This window comes from Orbicella franksi, chromosome 14, assembly GCF_964199315.1.
Source record: "Orbicella franksi chromosome 14, jaOrbFran1.1, whole genome shotgun sequence".
In the NCBI taxonomy this organism is placed as follows: Eukaryota; Metazoa; Cnidaria; class Anthozoa; order Scleractinia; family Merulinidae; genus Orbicella; species Orbicella franksi.
Genome location: NC_138158.1, coordinates 21,816,174 through 21,838,580, shown reverse-complemented (window position 1 = coordinate 21,838,580; position 22,407 = coordinate 21,816,174). Strand labels below are relative to the sequence as shown.

Below are 22,407 nucleotides of genomic sequence, written 5' to 3'. Positions count from 1 at the left end.
AGGAAGCCAGTCACGTAAGAAGCGTTTCCAGCAATTCGCTGATTTATACCACGCCACAGAAAGTACAGCCAATTAGAATACAGGAAAGCCGTTGTATATTAGATGGTATTACATCCAAACATCCCATCATGCTCCACACGTAAGTCGCATTCATTGTGTTGGCCACTATGGCATGGTCTAAACCCGGGAGGGTACTCCCAGAAAAGTTGGGTGGGGGTGTGCGGCCCAGTTCCCAAAACCCTTACCCTATTCATGACCAAAATATGCGATTTTTGCTACCCTCAGTTTATGACCTGGCCAAAAATTCGATACCCTATTTATGACCGTTGTGGCTGGCACAGTTGCCCTAAACATTTGTTATGAAGGGCTTTTGTTGACGGTCTTATTGATGAAAAAGTAGCTTCCTTCAAGAAACTTACCCAATTCAAGACTAGATTGCTAAAGCCATTATGACCAAAACGGCTGAAAAACCCTACCCTTTGGGGCCGCACATACCTATATAGCCCATATGAGCGAGTACCTCCCCCGAGGGTCTAAAATTGTTATGCAACGCGGCTTTCCAGTGGTATACCATGGAATATTGTCACTTGTATTTTCTTGGTATACACACTCGCCTATAGGCTCGTGTGTATAGCAAGAAAATATATGAATGACTCGTGGGATATTCCACGGTATAGCACTCGAAAGCGGTGTATAACTGTAGTATTTAGTAACAAAGTAGGTTTAAAGATTTGCGTGTAGCATCAGCGTCGTTGTAATCGTTTCCGCCCCTTCGTAGCAAGGGGTACCTTAACTTTTATGCATGAAGGCAGACGTGATTTGTTAAGAACTTTTTAACGAAAAAACACGGCATACAACAATCTTAACGTCAAGAACATAGCCGACAATATATGACAAAGTATCATAAATGTTTGGTCTTCTAATATGACTCGAAGATATACTACATCGCGAAAGGTCATGTTTTGTAAAAAATCGATTTAAATGACAGATAGCCGAAGTTTGTTCGCAGAGACTCTCTTTGGCACAAGAATCTATGTCAAGATTTAAAATAGAGCATTTCGAAGAGTTTCTAAAGGAGGAATAGAATGAGTTCCATGCAACGGTGCTGAATCATTTGCGTGCTAAGCCAAGAAAATCTTAAATCCCAAATATCCCAGAGTGGTCTTGAACTTGGAGGCTTCCGGTAGAGATAAGAGGTCTTGTCTTATCAACTAGTTTTATCCATTTTTTTAGAGTCTGGACGGGTTCTTACTCATAGCTGAGTACTGGTCAAAATGTTAACCGTTACAGCTGACAAATGTCGCGTTTTGATCGTTGATTCATCTCAATAACATGAACAAGTTTTTCTTTTTTTCTTTTTCCAGGCCCTCACTGAGTACGTGAGTCAACGCTAAGCGTAGGTGTTGGTTACCACGCTCGCGTTTCCGACAGAATAGCGGTCGCAAAGACTTCGAGGAGGTCTGTTATGATATTCTACATTCTCTCTGAGAACTACAGTGTGGTAATAGTACTTAAAATTCCTAAGATGTGCTTTTCTCACCTTTATCAAATGTTTAACAACAAATGTGTCGAGCCTAGACTAAGCACTTATGCTGATTCTGAACGGTGATTAGATAGACAAAGTTGCAGAGATGCCATGGCTAGAATCCGGACGCAACCCGCCGAAAAGGGAAAAAAAAGATAATAAAATAACACGACGTAATTTGAGAGAAGTGAAACATCACATAACGTTAGCATAGTATAATTAATATGCTTCAAAATTTTTATGTGGTGCTGGGTTTTTAGTCATTTTCTGTGCCTTGGGAAAATAGCCGCATTCCTCGGCCGGAGCTAAGACGGCAAAACTGAGGAAATCATTCTTTTAAGTTTGCGGATGATTCTGTGAAAGCAGCGCCCGTAAACCTTAACTTAAATCGACCCAGTAAATATCAAACTAGAAAGACAAACATGCCCAGCGGTATCCTTGGTTGTAAGAACTTTTGCTGCCTCAAGACGTCTTTGCTTAGTTGCCACTGATTTTCTTCGTTTTCGCCCTAATAGCGACACCGCTCAGTCAAAAGTGAGCGAAGAGAACGTAAACGAAGAGAGCGGACATAATTCTGAAAGTAGTAGTTTGCTAAGATAGAAAAATACCAAAGAGATAATAATAAACCATAGAGGAACAAGGATGGTTAAGGATGCAGAAGATTGACGCGGATTACAAACGACGAACTTGAAAAACTTGGGCTAAACTTTTCAAGATGCGTAAACCGTGATATATTACTCGTTTAACTGCAGTTCGCAAGCTTTTTGGCTCTCAAGTTTGGAAAAAAAACCAAAGGCTTCCTCAGTTAAGACTTCTCTAAGTGTATTTTATGGCCTTTCTACATGTGTGGACAAAGGAGAAACTTACAACTACATGACCACTCCTTAGACATTCCGGACAATGCAGTAGATACAATACACTCTGCAATTTCACTAACACCCGTAAAATCTTGCAATTGTTTTTCCGTCATCTTTTGGCGTTAAGAATCTCCAAAAATGAGACTTTCTCATCAAAAAGGAAAACAAAATGAATACCTACTAGCACTTACTGTTCTGGTTGTAGCAAGAAGGCATTCAAGAGGTTTCACACGTAGACAACGCTCCAAGTTGGTAAATGAAAACGTTTCTTTCAGGTTTCTTTTATGAGCTCGCCCACTGTTAGTCTAGAGTAGCACGACACCCCATAGATTAAAAAAATAATAATAATAAATCCAACACAATGCAGTGTATAATACCTCCAGCCCTGACAAAAGAGGTTGTGTTCGTGACGGATGAATAACGATAAAAGAGGTTACTGCAGAGGTGGAGAGGATTTGGGCCCTGAGAAGCACTGATCGATTTAAGCCAAGGTTTAAAATGTTATCAAAACACTTAAAACACATGACGCCATTTGCCCATATGAGGTAAAGAAAATACGAAAAATATCAGACCGTTTCCAGTGGCGGATCAAGACCTTGAGCTAAGGGGGTGGAGCGGTTTTGTTTTGCTTGTCCTGCCGGATTTTCTTCCTTCTGTGATTTCTTCTTTTTACCCAAAATATGGGGGGAGGGGCTCCTCTAGATCCGCCACTGGTCTGATACAGTAAAGAACCGAATTTTGTTCAAAAAAATGCGAAGAAGATCCTAAAGTACAAGCAAGGAGAATCAGGCAGTGGGGGGATATTTCCCTTATTCTGTGGTTTGAGAGATGATACAACTGGCAAAATATCCGCGCGTATTTGTCACACCATTGGCAAATACCAACAAAGAGGTACTGACCTTAAAGTCGGAAGATACGTTATCTACGCACCTAACTACTTAAATTTAGTCTACGCTACTAAAGTCTGTTTAAAATACACATGATACGTCAAGTGGGTATTGTTTCTGAATTTTTTACATTTGTTTTGCCGGTTTCGTTGAACTGAGAATGCTTAAGATGATTTCTGCAGAACATTCGAGCAATAATGGCAAAAATAAAGTTACCATAAAAAACCTCATAGCAAGGTAATATTTTGAATAAAGGTAAGAAGAACGTATAGAGTCTTGAGCTCTCAAGCTGATCCCGCGAGAGAAAATTGAACTTGAAGTTATCCATATTTCAATGGAAACGGACGTTTCGCGTTAGTTGAAAATACAATAACACACGCATTCTTAAGCATCCTTATATACGAGGTTTGACATTAAATTTCTCGAGAATGCTTGGGGATTTAATCGCGGGGTCACCTAGAGAAATGAATAACAGTGAGATGTTTTAAATGGTATTTAAAAAGCTACCGTGTTATGAGTAGATTTTTAGTAAATAATTTTTGCACTTATTGCTCGAACTTTGAGCGGAATCCGTCTTAATCTTTGATCTTCTCCATTTCCAGTGGCGATGGATATCATTTGACCTATCCGAATTCTTTCTAAATCTCAAAATTTCTCCTCTTAGAAGTCGAGTATTTTGAGACGCTTTTCGAATTGTTTTTGTTTACGCTGGATACATTATCTGTAGGGTTCCTACGGTGAAACTACCAAACATCTCCTGGCTTGTCGCCCAGAGTTTTAACAAAGCAAACACAGTATCTCAAACTCGCTAAGATAACGTCTAACGACAGTTGTACAGGTATCCTGAACCCAGCTGGTCCACAGTCCGCTTCTGGAACAAGGTTCCCCTACCATGGTAACAATGATTTGTAACAACAAAATGGGCCCGGGTTACCTCCCAAGTATGTTTGTCAATTAGAAAATATCTCATAATATGTACTGTTTATTTTAAATTCCCAGTGAAGCAGTTGTTCGGAAACTTCCTCACCAGGTGAATATTTTATTTTGGACCACGAAGAGATAAGAACTGGTAAACTGGATGCTCTGTATGGATGAGGTTGCTAGAATCGATGTAAGTTCTTAGCCCCCGTCTACACGTATCCGGATATTTTTGAATCCGCAACTTTTTCTTTCCGGATTTAAAATTTCTCCGTCCACACGTAGCGTATTAAAATCGAATTCGCCTGTCCACACGCATCCGATGGTATCCGGAATCACTCTAGAGAAACGTTGTGCCCGCCATATTGGTTTATTGTTCGGTAAGAGACTGGTTACGATTTTGCTACGTCATCGGATTCGAAAATATCCGAATTCACCGTCGCACACGTTATCGGATTCGTTGCGGATTTATTTTCTTCCACTCTCGAGAGCGGATTCAAAAATATCCGGATTCGCTGCCGAATTCGCGGGATTCGTGTGGACGGAAGCCGTATCCGGAAAGAAGAAGTTGCGGATTCTAAAATATCCGGACACGTGTGGACAGGGCCTTGGTTAACTTTTCAGCGATTTCTCAGCTATCACGTGAAATTCCAGTTTATTTCTTAGTTATCAGTATACTTTGCAGATCTTGGATGCCAGCTATCACTTAAACTGAGGTCAAATGAACCAAAATTTTTTTCTGAGCAGTGAAAAGGAGTAAAAAAGTTAAAAGTACGAAGACAGCCAATGGCTTCACGAAAACGTTTCCAAAATGACCGCGCACTTTAATGCAAGGAATGGAACTGAGACTCTGCTTTGTGACGTCATTGTTATCTTGAACATTACTGCGTTTCTGCATCAGTGAGTCTTTCGTGGGGAAGGTTTTGGATATAAATACAAACCTTATTTTACGTGGGAAATGGCCGAGGAGTTCGCCCGCTGATCGGCGGGCATTATTTGCTTGTTTTTCGTTGTGTTTTGTCCAGTTGCCGGCTTGCAACGTTCCATAGTAAAGTTCAAAATCGTCGGTAACGCGTCTTTCTTGACTACAAGTTGACGAAGCTTGAAAGAGGGTCTCAACAAACTCCTTACTACAAGGCTTTTTTCGAAACTGTCTTCGGTAAAGTGTTTTACACAAACGCGCGAATGCTTGCAGGGCATGAAGCATCCCAGGACCGCAAATGACCCCGATCAAAAATAAGGAATGGCATGGATTTATATCAGAGAAAGGTGAAAACATATAAAAATTACGAACTAAACTTGACATGTTTGTCATTTTACAAGAAATGTTCCACAGCTGAATTTTTGTTCTTCGAAGGGTATTGACTTAGAAAAACACATACTTGTAAACATCCTCGTCGAAATCCCGTTGACGATAGTATCAAACATAGGTTAAACGGGAGGTTATGCCATCTATCCAGCTAATTTACAAACCGAAGCGCAAGCCACTGGAAATATGGCCTTGCTTGGTCGTAAAGCTGAACTTCATAACTACAGCTTGGAACCATTGGCTCCGTGGAATACTCAACTAGCCATTCCCGAAGAATTATAGCAAAAGTTCGACCAAGGAAAAATTGCAAAATAAATGTCCAAAACGTGGAACAAAATTCGAGGGCTACAAGCAACGTGTTTTACTTAACAAATAAAGGAGTCTAAGCCATGTATTGCACTGTGATAAAAGACGACGGGCATATGAGAACACGAGGGAAATGTAGAAAACACGAGCCGCAAGCGACTGTTGTCTACATTTCTCGAGCGTTCTCAAATGTCCGGAGTGTTTTATCACAGTGCAATACACGGCTTAGGCTTCTTCATTTGCTTTATGATATAGAGGTAATGTGACGAAAAACAGTAAAACACGCTTTTGCTATGTCTTACACTTTGATAAAACATGGGTTTTCGACCAATTAGAGCGCGCGCAGGGTCCTATCCATAGTATAAAGAGTGATGAAGCGTTAAGGTCTCCTCAGATGGCAGCGTTTTCTGTAATAGTTGCTTCATGGTTTAGTTTGAAACTTTAGACGAGTGGCGTTAATGGCTGAGAAAATTTGATTTCACTATAACACCGAAATATCAATGGCCGTTTTTATGCTAGAGACGTTTAAGTTGTCTAGACACCTTTAACATAAAAGACGTTAAAGGCGTCTGGTATAAAAGCGAGACTCATTTAAGTACACGGCCTAACAAAAAAAATATATCTTTTTTATAAAAAAAGACTGGGTTCTATACTCGGAGGACACTGGAAACAAGCAACTTTAGCGCACCAATATACAATATATAATGACCCTTCACAGCATAGATAGTAATGCTTTCTTCGTATTTACGCCGAACCTTCCGCGACTCCATTTCACTGTAACTGTCTTTGAATCTCAATGGCTAGTTCAGAAGCTAAAGCGGTTTCGAATTGTTATTAACGCTTCAAATCTTGTGTTTCTTTTGTCTTAGAGAGGTACTGGAATTAGAATTTGGAACTTTCCAATTTTTAAGGAGAATTTATTTGTGAGAAATTTCGTTCAAATCGACAATCATGTTCGACACGCTTCAGCCTCACATTGGTGCTTCTTGTTCCTCAACCCAGGGTGGCCGAGGAATGAAACCGTTCGCGTCATCCGTTGCACAGAACCTGTGTCACTTCGCAACCTCCCTTCACAGCAGATCTTTTTTTTAAAAAAACAAAATTGAACTTAAGCTTGAACTTTGCTTGCAATTTGAAATTTACTCCCCAGACACTGAATTTCTTGCAATATTTTGCAATGATGGCCTCCTTGAAGTAAATACCTTCCTGATAGACAGGTAGCCCGGATGAGAGCATTGATTTAAAGTAATGTTAACGCAGCTATGCAGGAACTCAACAATGTGGGCTTCCGACGCAAGTACAATGTGCCTCCCTAGTGACAGTTTGCATCCGAGTCACGCATAACCTACATCATGACATCTTGAAAACTTCAGCCCAAATCTTTCAACGGGTCGTTCTTAATCCGCCGCATCAATCCTCCTCTCTCTTAATCAACGCTTTTCCTGTTTGGTTTGTAGCAAAAACGTCTTTGCCGTTTTTCTTCCTTAGAAAACTATTATTTCGCGACGTTCGTTGATAGGAAAGTAATTTTGTAAACACAGGAACATCACACAGACATACTTCTTTTCAAATGTCACTCCCTACTGGCAAATCGAGTTTATAGTATGCCATTCGTTAGGAGCTGTCTTAACATCATATAAATCTTGTGATCATTTGGTGGCGGCAGAAACTACAAATCTTGCAAGTTCGCTGACATTTTATTTGATCTGTTTGATGAAAATAGGTACTTACTGTGCACCTTCTGCTAGCGTAAGGTGGCTGTTTCATGCCACGAAACAACGCTACCAGGAAGTGGTAGAAAAATATGGAATTAATTGGTCTGAATGTCGAATCGTGTTGATTATCTGTAGCTTTGTCGCTCCTTTGTATCATTTTTCAATCTCATATCTTCGCCCCTCACACTTCAGCAATAGAATGTTCTTTCTTGTGCCTTGCCGGGATACAAAATGTAAGTTGCTAATTTGTGTGGTATACATGAAGTACCCTGTGGGAGCTCCGTTTTCAGGCTATTATTGTAACATTCAAAATTTGAAAAAAATCAACAAGTAAATTGTGGTTATACTGTCTGTAATTTTCAATATAAATGTTACAATATTCTGTGTCTTTTACTGATACAATTTCACTAGTTAGTTTCCCAAATTTTGTTCGTTATATCATGGACGAGAATTCGTAACTTCAATTATCGAATTCGAAAGTTTTGTGTCCCGCAGGTTCCGCTGTGGATATCGGCAAAAAACAATGCAAATACTAGCTCAGCTTATGGGGCGGTGCAAGTTGAAAATTAGCCGCAAACTGCGCTTACTAGATCTATATATTTTCCATGGAAACAACCTTAAAAATCAGACCTGAAATTTTAGGAGTCCGGAATTCCATCCGAATCTTTCCAACCGTAACGTTTCGGGTGTTTTTCTGTTTCAAGCCAAATATAAATATTTAGAAAAATCCTCGAGGTGGTCCTTTTTAACGAAAGAAACCTTTTTCAAAAACACTGCCAGAATATCCACTTAAATCGAGGTTGCTCTACATGACTGACTAATCACTTCGCAAGCGACATTTCTTGCCCCGTAACCTTGGCGGCATAAAATTGCGCTTTCACATTGTCAAATAAGATGTTCACTTTAAAAACACCATTTAGCGCGGTATTATTTTAACTACTGCTCTATTTACTTACATTTTAGTTTGAAAACCCTCTGGTTGGTTTTTTTTGCGATGCTTTGACCACTCGAAACTTGTGTGTTTTCTTTACAATATCTTCGTGGGGGTAAAAGAGTCCCCCTAACTTAAGGTTCTGAAACGAAGCATTAAGCGAATGACAATTTTCTGTCCCTTCCTGGGGGGTCACAAATGATTCTTCGGGCCTCGATCAGTTGCTAAACTGCTAATTAAGCCATTTTTATCAAATGACTATCACAAAAAGGCAGCTATAATTATCAACCACGAACAATGGCCAACTAAATAAATTATATTCCTCTGTACTGTGCGAATGGAGCTTTACAAACACCTTTAGTTAATTTCTTGCCGAGTAGAAATATTTGAGGCCTCGGTCACCTCAGACAATGTCCTTGTACGAGAATTTTTAAACGAAGAAACGAATTTTTAAAGGGATAATGGAAGCCTTTTTGAACAAAACATTTGCATATCAGTAGAAACTTTTAGATGCACATGACATATGCCGTAAGCGTACGAGTCGCGTGTTTGTTTAAAGCTCCGAAAATCAACTGCGGTCGCTCTGAAAGATTACCAAAAAAAAACTCCGATTATGCTGTGCCCGGTTTAAACTTGCCACGAAAGTACATAACCAAAATCTGTAACCTTTGAGGCTAGCTTACGACTTTCTTCTTTCAAGATCATGTTTTGTTTTGGCAAGTTTGTACTCTGTAGGTTATAATGTAAAACTGTTTTTTTTCTTTGTTGTAACAGTCATTCATTCCCCCGCGATGGTTTTAACTTGTGCACTTATTCATTAACAACCGTGGTAAGGTATCTATCAATTTTTTTCCCTGACTGTAAATCTACATTCGCCATATAAAACAACCAGGGGAATGGCCGAACTAAACGTTTATTCAATGTGATCGACCGATTAACACTGCAGTTACAGAAACAACGACATTTTATACGCGTCAATGGGAATCACCTTCGACCAAACCGGCGAGGTAAACAAAAACATACATTGCTAGGACTACTACCGTGAATAGAGGAGTTGACGAGACTATAGGACTCCGCGTAAAAGATCCCGTGTAGACCTTTTGGTCACGTTTCAATTTTTTTCTTCGTTGGAAACTCGAAGGGCCAATTTATAGCGGTTGCAAAGTGGACACCAGAGTTTGGCCTTAGTGAAGAACGCGTTGATATTTACAGGGTGACTTTCACTGTGAAATACGTCCTAAAACCGCATGTATGCAAAGTTCATTCAAACTGGATACGCAGGACTTGCAAGGCATAACATAGAGAACCACTATCGTACTCGTTACAATTTATAATTTATGATGTAGAATTTCAATACGAAAATTAATTCAAGAGATACCATTTGAAATGCTTTACCTTACCTGCGGTTCCTTGTCGCAATTCTTCAGGGACACTAAAAATGCTCGGTACATTTATCACGGGGCGATTCGGCTAGCATGGCGTCGGTTGTATTTTGAACATATTCCCTGTTGATCCTTGCATCTTTACACTGTTTTATATTCTTTTCCTACACATCTTCAAATAAGAACAGCTGTTACCATTAGCCATTCTTTAGTTGTCTTTTTAATTCATGCAAAATGACAGCTTTTCGTTCAAAGTCGTTCAGGGTGCTATTGTCTTGCAGGTTGAGTTGGTTTGCATAAGTCGTCGAAGCTGACACGAAATCGACGTGAAATTGACAGAAGTCTTGGCTAGCAGAAAAGTGCCCGTCGGAGTAAATTTAACAAATTAAATAAAAGACGGCCCGAACAAAACAGAAAACATTTCGTCGATTGGATCCATAATCTGTAATGAATTATACCACCATTAATTGCGGAGAAGATATTGGTCCAGTTTTCAGGTACCAAAAAAGACGCAAACACATTATCTCTGCTAAATTGAATTGTTACAACGGGTTTTAAAATTCGCGTTTTCATGGCGAGCCACGTTTTCATTAGTAACCATCCTTATTTTCATTTAAAATAGTTTCGAAGCCTGCGTGCTTAAATTCAGCTTTTCAAAAAAGAAAAAAAAAAAAAAGAGAAAATGTTCTGTGAGTATTTCTGTAGCGGGTAAACACGAATTTAATACAAAGTTGAAAAGTGAAATCGTCGTTGATCAATAAAAAGTACGTCTATAAACAATAATATCACAGTGCTTTTAACTAGCTCTTTTTTATGTGAGGTTTTTGGGAAAAAAACTTACAATTTTAAAACCACGAAGCTTACTGAGAGCACGCATAAAACTTTACAGAAAATAATCTTTGTAGTTCAGGTAAAAGTGATTAGCGAATTAACTCACAAGAAAGGCAAAATTAATTCGGTCTTGGCACTGAGTAGATAATCAGATAGGCAGTTGCTCAAACAACCGCCCTGTTTCAAAGACAGGGTTATTAAAGTGTGAAATTAATATTTTAGTCTCGAAAGGTTCAAAGGTTTTTCTTGTTATTTCTTAAGTCTACGTTGGCATCTGAATAACATTGTTTAAGCATTTTGTTTCAGTCTCAATGACTTTCTTCTCCCGTTTATTCTCTTACGTAAAAGAGAAATAAACCATTGAAAAAACCAGAAAAAAACACTACGTCAAAAAATAAAAAGTGAGAGAACACGCCCACTGAAATGTAATTTTCAAGGGTTTGAGAAATGCTTACAAAATACCAACTCTAGTGTTTACAGAGATACGACTTTGCTTTTCTACTAAACTAAAACCCACTTGTTTATCATTTTCGCCGCCTTTAGTTTCTAAAACACAGGAAAGGGGGCGATTAAACGACAAAAATTGAAACAAAGCGAGTTCCTGGGCCTAAATATCAGCCGTCTAACTGAAGGAAGTTGTTTGAAATTCCGGCTAAGAGCCCCAAAACAGGAAACAAACGAACAAACCGCGTTTGTTTGAGTGCTCTTGTTTCTATTTCATTAAAATTGAAAAACATAAGGTGTGAACTAAACGCCCAGAGAAACCAACCTTTTAGGTACATTAACAACGGAAAATACAAACACAGTAACTCTTAACTACAGCTTAATGCCAGCTGCAACTTATCTTATCTGTAGACGTCTACTCACAGCGTGAGCAACTATTTGCTGCATAAAAAAGGAAAACAGAAAAAAGCTGTTTGTTACAGTAAAAGCAACCTTTCTTGCTGAATGTAACTCTAATCCACGTTATTTTTTTTCCTACCAAGGTAAAAAGCACGTCGAATAGTTTTATACCCATGTTCTTTACGCTGAAACTATCCCCAGTTACCACGTGCCAAAAACAACCGAGAAAGTCTGGACAAAAACAAAGTTCGCCCGTATGCCTTATCAGACATGTTATCAGCGTAGAGCAGAGATAAATTCCTTTTTACAAACCACACCAATCTACTTTTCCGCTAGCTCAAGAGACAGCTGTGCATTTATCTTTCAAACTAAGCTTCGTGCAGGAGAGCTTTTCGTTTAATAAATCAACAAGAAATTAGTTTTTTTCCCTTCACCCCATGAGTTTGTTACGGGTTCTGATGGCAGGCGGCTCGTAATTCTTATTTCGCGACACATATGGGTCCTGGCGACCAGGGAGGGCTTCCTTTTCTTAACAAAGGCTTATAGGGGGTCCAAATTACAATCCGTTTTCTAGAAAGATCCGGCGAAAGAGGCTATTGAAAATGGTCTACATTGTGAGCTGTCCCAGATGGGTTTTTTTTTTTTTAAAACAAATTTTCAATTACAGTCTACCCTAACTGAATAGAACAGTCAAGTAGATTGTCTGATCCGAGAGGGAAGGCATTCAAAGAGGTGTTTCTTAAGCCAAGTGAAACTCGAATGATGTTCCTAACCCTAACCCTAACCCTTCAGACGATAAAATTTACGAGGGATATGTTAAATAGATTAATCTGCGAAGACAAGCTCTGAGCGGGAGCAGGCTGTCACAACTCAACCAGTGAAACAACGTGACTATGACATTCAGTTTTTTAGCGTAGACGCCACTATTTCCTACACCTGTCCCTGTTTTAACTTTTAAAATTATCTCTAAACGTGTATTCCATTTTCAGACAACTCTTTTCTTGATATCGATGAAAGAGAGAACAGTCTCTTTTTATCACGGACGACGAAGCTACACCGGCCGTTAAGGCGGGTTTTCAATGGCGCATTAAAGGTACAGGCGATATACACAGACTAAGTAATGTGCTTTTACATTAAGTAGCGACTACTGTGAGGAATTTTCCTAACAAAAGACTCTAATTATTAACATCGTAAGTGCTGCAATCGCGTACGTTACTTAAGCGCCAATGAAAACCAGTCTGAAAGCTACAAATAAAAATTAAGTTGAAGACAACGCCTGGTTTTTCCTTTTAACAAAAGTATAACAAAAAGAATAAAAAGACATTTGTAAAGTCGACCAATTTGCACAATGAGATTGTAGTATAAACAGCTAACGTGCGAGCGGGTTAATTAGTTAGATGAAAACAATATTCCAATTAAATGTGGATCAATTGTAAAATTGTTGTATGACATGACACATGCACTTCAGATGGGAAGTTCTGAAGTAACACTACTTCACCACAAAAGCGCAGCGGGACAGTCTTTCAACGCTTGCCAGCAAAAAACACCTGTCGTTTTTGACTGAAAAGGCAACAAAATTTCACTTTTCTGTGTATTATTGTTTGTATTTTCGAAGATCCTGCTTCGTAATATCCCGATAATTTTCGCAACTCACATCCCTTTGAAATGGATTTTTTTCTGCGAGGCCGCCCGCACAACACACTGGGAACGTGGGTTCTCTCGGACTCTGACTCAATCTTTGGACTCACGTGACTTCGCGGCATAATACAGTCGAGCCCCTATTAAGAGGCCACCCATTGAACGCCCATCCCTATTAGGCAGCCAGTAATCAAAGTCCCGATGAGGGCTTTTCTATCGTTTTTACCCCTATTAACCGGCCAGTCCCCTTTCAGCAGCCACTATCCATTTCTCCGAGGGTGGCCGTTTAATAGGGGTTGAACTGTAGATTCAACTTCGTGTATAAGTCGTCAACATTTGCATTATAACACAAGGTTTTTGCAATAGCCTCTCGGGAAATCTTCTTGAATGACAATGACCTAATAGAGGAGACTTCCTTTCTGCATAAATAAAACAGTCAATGATCTCAATGGCCAAAAAAGTTGTGTGTACCTAGTTGTAACAGCTTTTTACCTAAACTGTAATATGTTTTTACCTGGCAAAATGTCCACAAAACAGATTTGCATTCTGTGTTTTGTTTTTATTCGATCCAGATTTAATTTTATATTGTCAGTAACAAACAGTCATACACTTACAACTAGAAGACTGACTCAGACAAGATCCAGATCCCTCCCGTCCTATACATCAGACATGACCCTTCTACGTTAGCATAGTTTATAGGTCAGTCGTCATACAGAGGTTTGGTCATCTAGCTTGAGTACAGACAGCGACTAACTGTTTTATGAAAAATAATACAACAAATAGATGTCTGGATAGCTATGTTATCTAAAACTATATATTAATTTCTTGTTTATTCAAAAATCTGTCTAAATGGTCAACTATTAAAAATTTTGTTTTTCTAAGTTACAAACATACTTCTTTATGAAATAGCTAGCCAGCCAGTCAGAAAGCTAGCTAACAACAACTATCATAGCTGGTTGGTCAATTGGTTGGTTAATTAGTCACTCAGACAGCCAGCCAGTTGGTCTGTCGGTTGGTCAGTCAGTCACTCAGCCAGTCAGTCACTGATTTTAAGTCAGTCTTTCAGTTGGTTAGTCAGTCAGTCAGTCAGTCAGTCAGTCAGTTGGTCAGTTGGTTAGTCAGTCAGTCGGTCAGTAAGTCAGTCGGTCAGTTGGTTAGTCGGTCAATGGGTCAGTGGGTCAATAAGTCAGTCGATCAATTGGTCAGTCTAACTTCTTTTACAACCAAACTCTTTAATTTATGAGTGCAGACAGTACTATTATACCCCATTAAATATTTCTGCAAAAACAATCCACAATCACGCTGGAATCGTATTTCTATAAATAAGAAATATTGTAAACACTACACTAATAAAAACGTTTATAAAATATATTGTGCAGTTCCAGAAAATATCCATACTCCCCCCACAGAGGGGATTGGAATTTCCTGGGGGATGGGGGTTTTATGAGACCAAAAAATTTAAAGAAATGTATGAAGCTTAACTGGAATTTCCAGAGGGGTGGGAAGGTGTCAGAAAAAAAATCCCTTACATGGGGGACGTATGGATATTTTCTGGAACTACACATTCAATTTTTAAAATATATATGAATAGCTGTTTTGAATATATTATCTTGGAATATAATTTATAGAAGGGCTTCAATGTCCTTTGCAATGTCCTAAAGAGTGAAACATGCAATACTCTGTAAGGTGAGAGTTCTGTAAAACCCTGAACATACCACAATAAGGAATCTGATCAGCCAGACAACACTGCAGCCAACTTATGGCAAACTTTGTAGTCAGCCACTGTTAAATCACAGCGATTTTAATGTCGCAGTCACAGTTAAATGAAATATTCTACCATGTTATATTTGATGATATATCGCTCAAGAGACAACCTCTAGTTTTCAAAATTAGCGTTTTCATGTAAAATAAATTCTAAAACTTGATAGAATCAAGTATTAATTTCAAAGAATCTGAGAGTTTTGGAAATAACCAAAATCTCCCAAACAAAGGGGCCTCTAAAGACAATAGCCTCCATTTAGCTTTAAAGATATGCATTGATATCTTCTCTTGGTCATTATCTCATCCTTCAAGGTCACTCTTCTCTTTTTTTTTGAGCTCAAAACACAACTTGCTTCTCAGGTCACACAATGTCTGTCTGCAGACAGGTGTTCAGTGTAATTATTTTCTGTCCCGAGTGGGGTCAATAAAAAAAAAAAAAAAGAAAACTTACCAGTGGCTGAACGGACGGTGCATATCGCTTTACAGGTTTCCCATCACGGTCACACAGAAACTGAAAAAGCAAATTACATGATTTACATTGTATGTCTGCAGGAGTTAAGCTCTTGGACAAGCATCAGGATATGAAATTGGTAGGCTTTGTAAAGATGTGAAGTTCCTGCTTGAAATGCTGGCTTCTTAAACACAAAACTTCAAATTTGTTGATTTCTCAACTTTAATGTTTCACAAAAATATTTTCACTTGTTTGTCGGTATTTGATGACAAAATGATCTCCCTGTTAACCCACCCCTCTGTAATCAGTACACGTGGAGTTTCTTTCTAAGTTTCAGTTGCTTATTTCTTAGTGATCAATGTACCATATATTCTAATCATTTCATTTGAAGGTTGTTTTTTCATTATGGAGACACAATGCAAAACGTCTTTAGAAATATTATCACTCATTTGTACCAACCTTTCCAAAATTCCACTTGATAAAGCTAGGAAAAAGAGACATACATGAGACAGTTGCCTTGAGTAGATAAAAACTACATGATATTTTACATGCTTCACTGTCACCTTTCCCTAGTCTCAAGATTGGCTTTCATAATAACAAGAAGATTAGAAAATGGTGCAATATTGCATGCAAATTTACCTCACCCTTTGTGCGCTTGATGTTTTCCCAGTGCAGGAGAAGTCTAAGATTTGGAACAAATAAAACTCCATGGTGATGACATAGCTCTATACAAATCCATCCTAGATTGCTTTTGTGTTTGTTTTATTTTGTGCGAAAAAATCAAACTGTGTAACACCCAATCAGAGACACTGCATGGATCTGCATAGAGCTTTGTCATCAGCCTGGAACTTTATGGGTCCAGTCTCTAGAGTTTCTCTTGACATTTCTCAAGCAGGAGAAGAATGGGTGTGCGCAGGGAATCATGGTAGTTGTATTCATAACGCACACAACATGTTTGAGACACTGCATGCAACCATCATGATTCCCTGTGCGCATCTCACAGAAGGAATGGGGTAGTGAGCACACAAGGAAAGATGTCTGTTTTGATGACTACAAACAGCAACTGCTATTTACCTTCCCAAAGTTCCCTTCTGTTGACTCTTCAGATATTTGTACACAGGCAAAGCATTTGAGCCATTGACGTTTATTTTTGAGAACATATCAAACTGGACACCAAACCCCTCTGCAAACCGTTTAATCACAGGCTCTGGATCGGGTTCCTTGGATGAAAATAACAGGAAAATAACTTTTACATGTAAGTTATACATATGCTACTTCAAGCTACTTTGGGTGATTCTGAATGTTCAAAAAGCAGCAAAATTTTAAGATACCTCACAGGCCAAAAGACCTGCACTTAACTCTCAGGGAACACACGCAAAAAAATGTTTTCTAAATTATTCTTTAACACAGACAGATTTCACCCAGCTTACGCAAATAAGTGCTACAGTATACACTTATTCTGTCAGAAATCCCATAATAGCAGACACCCTAGGTTGCAAAGCACATACTGAAAACAAACTTGTCATACCTGTTTTCCAAACTGGTTGCATGGAAACCCAAGAATTTGAAGACCACGTGCAGCATACATGGAGTGCAGTTCCACCAGCTGCGTGTAGTTCTTCTGTGTTAAACCTCAGAAGGATGCCACATTGACAATGAGAGTCACAAATCCCCTAAAAAATTATCACAAATGAGTTAGTATCCCAAGTTAACCAACTGACCACTTTAAGGGCTCTGCACTAATCCTCTGCTCTGGAGACTTCAATCTTGTACCTCAAATCTTCATTCCCTACTGCGCAACTTGACGAACAAACGACTCTTAAGAGGCTCGAGTTTTATGTACACTCTAAAAACAATAAAAATGAGTAGAAGTAAAACACCAGCAACTTGATTGACCCATGTGTTTGTCAGCTAGGCATGCATGCAGAATTCATCCAGAGGTCCAATTTTTCAATCTTCACAACAGAATTTTCCACTGTCTCCCACTCCCTGGCAGCTGGCTAAGGGGAATGAAGACTCTGGGTGCAAGGAACTTGAAGAGACCTCTGAATTGGTGACATACAGTACATGTAGTTCCACAGAGATCCAGTTGTGTGTCTCTGACTGATTGTTAGAACCTGAAAATATGGTACTGAGATCTCTGCAGGGCTTCCTCTGCCAGGAATTTGAAATCTCAAGTGCCTAACCTGTATTTTTCAAATGACACAACGTTTCCATCAATGTCCTTTGCACTGAACTCAAAAATGGATCCAGCATTCTTTACTTGGTCTTCCACTTCCTAACAAAATGGAGCAAGTGTAATTAATACTAACAGTAAATTACGTATCTCTCAAAATTATCAGTCTAAAACTTAATATGTGGCATGTCAGACTGGTTTGTATAGAGTTTGTATAGACTGTATACTTGTATAGAGTTATGGGAGGCTTGTGCAGTTCACATATCTCCCAACATTTTTGTCACTGGGTCACAACAACAATTCACAAGAACTGCTTTATAAGTTCTTACATAGCTAAATAAACTGATTAGGCAAAAACACAAAAAGACCTCTGCAAACACTGACAAAGCAATTGCAATTTATCTGAAGTCCAACACACTAATCATAAGACATGCACTCCATTTCCCTGCAAAAGCTGGCATTGAACTTAACCTTTGATCATCTACTTAGGTCAATACAATGCTCTGAAACTTTACCGCAACACTTTCAAATAAAGAATTACTGAATGAATTTCAAATACAATGATGTCATCATTTTGCTGCCATGGTAACACCATAGATAGCTGTTCTGTTAATTGGTCATTGATTGAGCCTCACCTCCTCAGTTTGGCCTGTGATAGCTCCTGACCTCTCAAAAGCTTTTAACCATGATAGCTGCTCTTCATCAGAACTAAAAGCAAGCCGCAAATCTGACAAATGAAGAAAACAATAACCTGCATTAACAACATTCATAATTCCTATTTGCCTAGCTTGTACTAGTGGAGATATTGTACAGACATAACTACAGCACTGATATGCAGGAAAACCGAGAGGCTAAATACAAACTGCAACTAAAACGGTCCTCACTAACATTTTGAACTTCACGTGCTGTACTTAAGTGCTGCCAAAAAAATACAGCTTTATGTGGACTAAACTAACCTGATCTTTGGATGTCCGCAAATGTCAGCAACAAGCAGAATTTTGCTGCTTGGTCAATTTTCACTGTGGCTTCTTTCAGTGGATATTTCTTAGATGGTGTTGAGTGCTGCATGGGAACAAGAACCAAAAAGGTAAAGAGGTAAAGTCTGCAAGGGCAAAGTGGTTCATACGGCCACTGTGAGAGCTTATCAATGGTGTCTATGGCACACAGACCTTTCCTACTTTCCACTTCAGTGCATTCAAACAATAGCACCAGAGCAAGGTTGGGGTGGACATTCTCATACGTTTGCTGTATTTTTGTCCACCCTGACCTCGACTTGGCACCATTGTTTGTTGGAATGCAGGGAAAGGTCTATTGATGCAACCTGAGGAATATTTCAATCTACTCCCACCTGGATGGGATGCAATTCCATCATTGAGACAGCTGCATTCAATTTGCCATTCAATTTGCCATTACTAAGTATTTTATACAGGGTGGAGAGATTGAGGCACTGTGGTGAGACATGCAAAATGTCTTGCCCATGAATGCAACACTGACAATGACCTCGATGAGGGACTGAACCCAGACCCTCACTTTTTAGTGTCCTCACTGTATAAACTTGCTATGACTCATACCAGATCTGTTCTGAACTCATAGAGAGTATCATCCCCTTGTCGTAGTACTATGAAAGCCTGTTGCCACTTCAAAAGTCCCTTCTTTTGTGCTGGACCAAACTTTGTGCCACAGTCCTGCTTGAGTGAAGCCACAGATGGACCAGCTGGAGACAAATGAGGTGGATCTAAATAAAAACACAAGTTCAAATGCAGATCAGCATTGTTATGTCAGATTTCCTTCCGGTTTCAAAGTCTAAGGCTACTATGGCCAGTAAAACCACGAAAATACAACCTCCTATTAAAAAAATAATGATCAATACCATCTTGCCGAAATCGGTAGAATAACTCCCTGTCCTCAAAGTTATGTTCGTCAACCACATGATGAACTAAGTCTGCATCAAGCAGGGCCTAAAATTGAATGACATGAACAAGCAATTTGTAGACAGAGATGGAAAATGAACTTCAGAACAAAAATAGCATTATTGCCTAAAATTGTAGGCATGCAATGCATGCAGTGAAATATATGTAGATGCAGTCCTAAGCTTTGCATGCATCACAGGGTACAGTACATACCACGTAATTAATGTTTACTAAGCCTAGTTATCTGAAATATATACTTAGGTTAGCATAAGGTTAAAAGCCTACGACAGGCCAGCGGTCCATACAGCTGGAGCTTATCTCAGTTTCTATTATAGTATTATTAAGCAAACACTAGATTCTTTTCCAGAGCAGCTTAAGTAAGTCACTGGTCATAAGTTTACTCTTCGTCAAGAATAATAATTATTCTACAAATATTAGCTTGCATACCTGACCTATCTCAATTCCCTCTTGTCTTGTAGTTGCAAATCCATTTACAATAAACCAATCAATTGCTTCAGATCCTTTTTCATAAAATAATAAAATAATAAAATAAAATTTTTCTGGGCACGAAATAAAGATTGTTGTTGTTGTTGTTGTACTTAAAAAAAAAACCAATATTTAATTGAAATGGCTCAAGGTTAGTTTTTCTCAATTGCATTATATTGTTTTCCAGTGTAATTTAATCTGTGGATGCGAGGCAATTTTGGGATGAAACTACTAAATAGCCCAAAATTGCCCCACATACATCACTGTTAAATTATAAATATAATCTAACATGTATGTGGCATGTGGGGCCATTTGTAATGCAAGTGAGGAAAACTAACCATGAAAAGGGCTATTGAAGCAACTAAGATGTTCAATCCCCTCTCCCTCTTCCCTCCAAACAAACACGCCACAGGGTACATGTTTTGTCAGTCTGTCCCAAGAATTTACAAGTACACTGCTGGCCATTACCCAGAGAGGCACTGTGTGTTACACAGTCACCCCAGCCAGAGTTGGGCCTGCCAGCACCACATCCTACAATGCATAAATTATTCATTGTATCGCATTGGCTTCATTCCATTTGGCTAATAATTAACTCACCCACAAAAGAAGAGTGATATTTCCTTAGGTGATAATACCTGTCCTTTATGATAAGACCTCCATCAGCTGGTGATGCCCTCAATTTCACAGAAAGGTGCTCTATCTGGGAAAGTTGAAACAGAAAACCCCAGCCTATAATTTGTGTCAAGTGGTAGTGCAGAGAAGATTACACTATGCTAAAACATTCCAATAAATGAAGCAGCTCTTGCAAGCTTGTAATTCTCTTCATTGTTAGTATCACCCAATTAGTGGACTAATGCAAATCCTATATTTTGATTGGCTACGCTACTAGAGGACTATTAGTAATGGTCCTCGAGTAGTGAAATTGGCGCAATCGAGCGTGATGCTTTCTTTCGTTTTATTCCCAAATAAATATTTCTTCAACTTGCATTTGCTAACTTTATTATTGCCTTTTCTGTCCGACTAGTTGGGTGATACTAAAACAATTAGACCCTTCACCTTCAAGGGCCATGGGTTTATAGCCCATAGCCCTTGTGGGCTGCAGGTCTAATTGTTAATTAGCAGCTGTTATTGTTTTAGCGCTAGGGAAATTGTTGCTGTTGTTTGTTCTATTGTTCTCTCAAAGGGTAGCAAGGGTAGCAAGCCATTCATGTGTTACATCACCCATGAAAATTCCATTCAACCAAAAATTTCGTAAAGGTGTAGCCTGATCCCAGAAGTTTTCTTTCTTCTTTCCGCTTCCGAAGCGAAAAAGCAGAAAAAACGCCTTCATGGCAACTCGTTTTCGCTGCGACAGCTCACGTTGAGAATTGAACAGAGAAATCGTCTGGATGGCAGTACGGACAATATACAACTCTGCTAACTCTACTCGAAATTTAAACGCCAGTTTCCGTGTTTCATTAAAAACAGTATAAGCTTGAACTTTAGCTCAAGGGTCCTCAAGAGAAACAGTTCCTTAGAGATTCAAGAGCAATATTTAGACAATGCTTGGTAATTTTCTCTGTCCCAAACTTTGCAAATCAGCAGAAGGAACAATAGGTCCCGTCCACATGCGTTTAAGAAATCCCTAATTGTTCAGAGTAATTCACGTGCTTGTGTTAAATGCATCAGCTTACCTTATCACGATCGATTTCGCACATATTTGCTTGCAGTTTTTAGGTCAACCACATAAACTCAATCTTGGCCTCAACAGCGGCATGGCGCCGTTTCCAAAATCACGTGATCACCTTAGTGTCCCGTTGGGTAGCGTGACTAATAAAGGGTAACGGCAGCTGATTTTTAAGTGCGGGTGATCAACACTTAAGTGCTGGAGAATGGGTAGAGGGTACACAAAATCTCAGTTTGTATCCTAGGGGTACTATTGACTTATATGAGGCAGTTTTCTATCCTCTCAGCCCTATCAGTGATGCATACCTACCAACCCCAAGAGTACAAAAACCTGGAGACGGCTAGAAGTCTTTGCATTGTAAGAATATAATTTTCGACAATGTCTGAATACTCTCCGACAATCACCCGAAGGCCTTCCGAACGTTCCCGATGTCTCGAAAATAACGAAATTAATGAAAAAAAAAAAATTAACAAGAGCCACAGTAGGTAGTTCCCGGGAGATTTGGTGCTCTAACCGGAAGACCGGGAGATTTGATGAAAAACTTGGAGACTCCCGGGAAAACCGGGAGAGTTGGCAGGTCTGGTGATGATATCTGGGCTGTTTGGGCCTGGGGGAGGAGGGTACTCCCTTGCTTATAGGTATGGCTTTCCAACCGTTTTGGTCAGAAATAGGGTATCGATTTTGGCCATAAATAGGGTATAGTTTTTGTCCTCTAGTCTTGAACTGGGTATGTTTTTTAGAAGTTTCTTGTTATCACTATCGATAAGACCGTAAATTATGTTTAGGGCAACACCGGTCATAAATAGGGTATCAAA

At 39.2% G+C, this 22,407-nt stretch overlaps 1 protein-coding gene and 1 pseudogene across 2 annotated transcripts in view; both read right to left on the bottom strand.

Moving 5' to 3' along the window:
• Positions 1-10,830, bottom strand: part of LOC145468251 (zinc finger SWIM domain-containing protein 5-like) — a 28,896-nt gene extending 18,066 nt beyond the window's left edge. Inside the window, exon 1 of the mRNA XM_081451928.1 lies at positions 9,849-10,830. The gene's annotated coding sequence lies outside the window, so the exon portion shown is untranslated. The remainder of the gene's footprint in view (positions 1-9,848) is intronic.
• A 2,842-nt stretch (positions 10,831-13,672) lies between these two features.
• Positions 13,673-21,707, bottom strand: LOC145468284 (uncharacterized; annotated as a pseudogene). Its single transcript, XR_014042173.1, has 13 exons — positions 21,600-21,707; positions 20,524-20,626; positions 19,888-19,961; positions 19,401-19,488; positions 19,102-19,265; positions 18,487-18,592; positions 18,166-18,257; positions 17,541-17,632; positions 16,883-17,027; positions 16,429-16,574; positions 15,814-15,838; positions 15,355-15,414; positions 13,673-14,797 (listed from the first exon to the last, which is right to left on the bottom strand). The product of XR_014042173.1 is annotated as an uncharacterized LOC145468284 (transcript).
• Between the last annotated feature and the right edge of the window lie 700 nt (positions 21,708-22,407).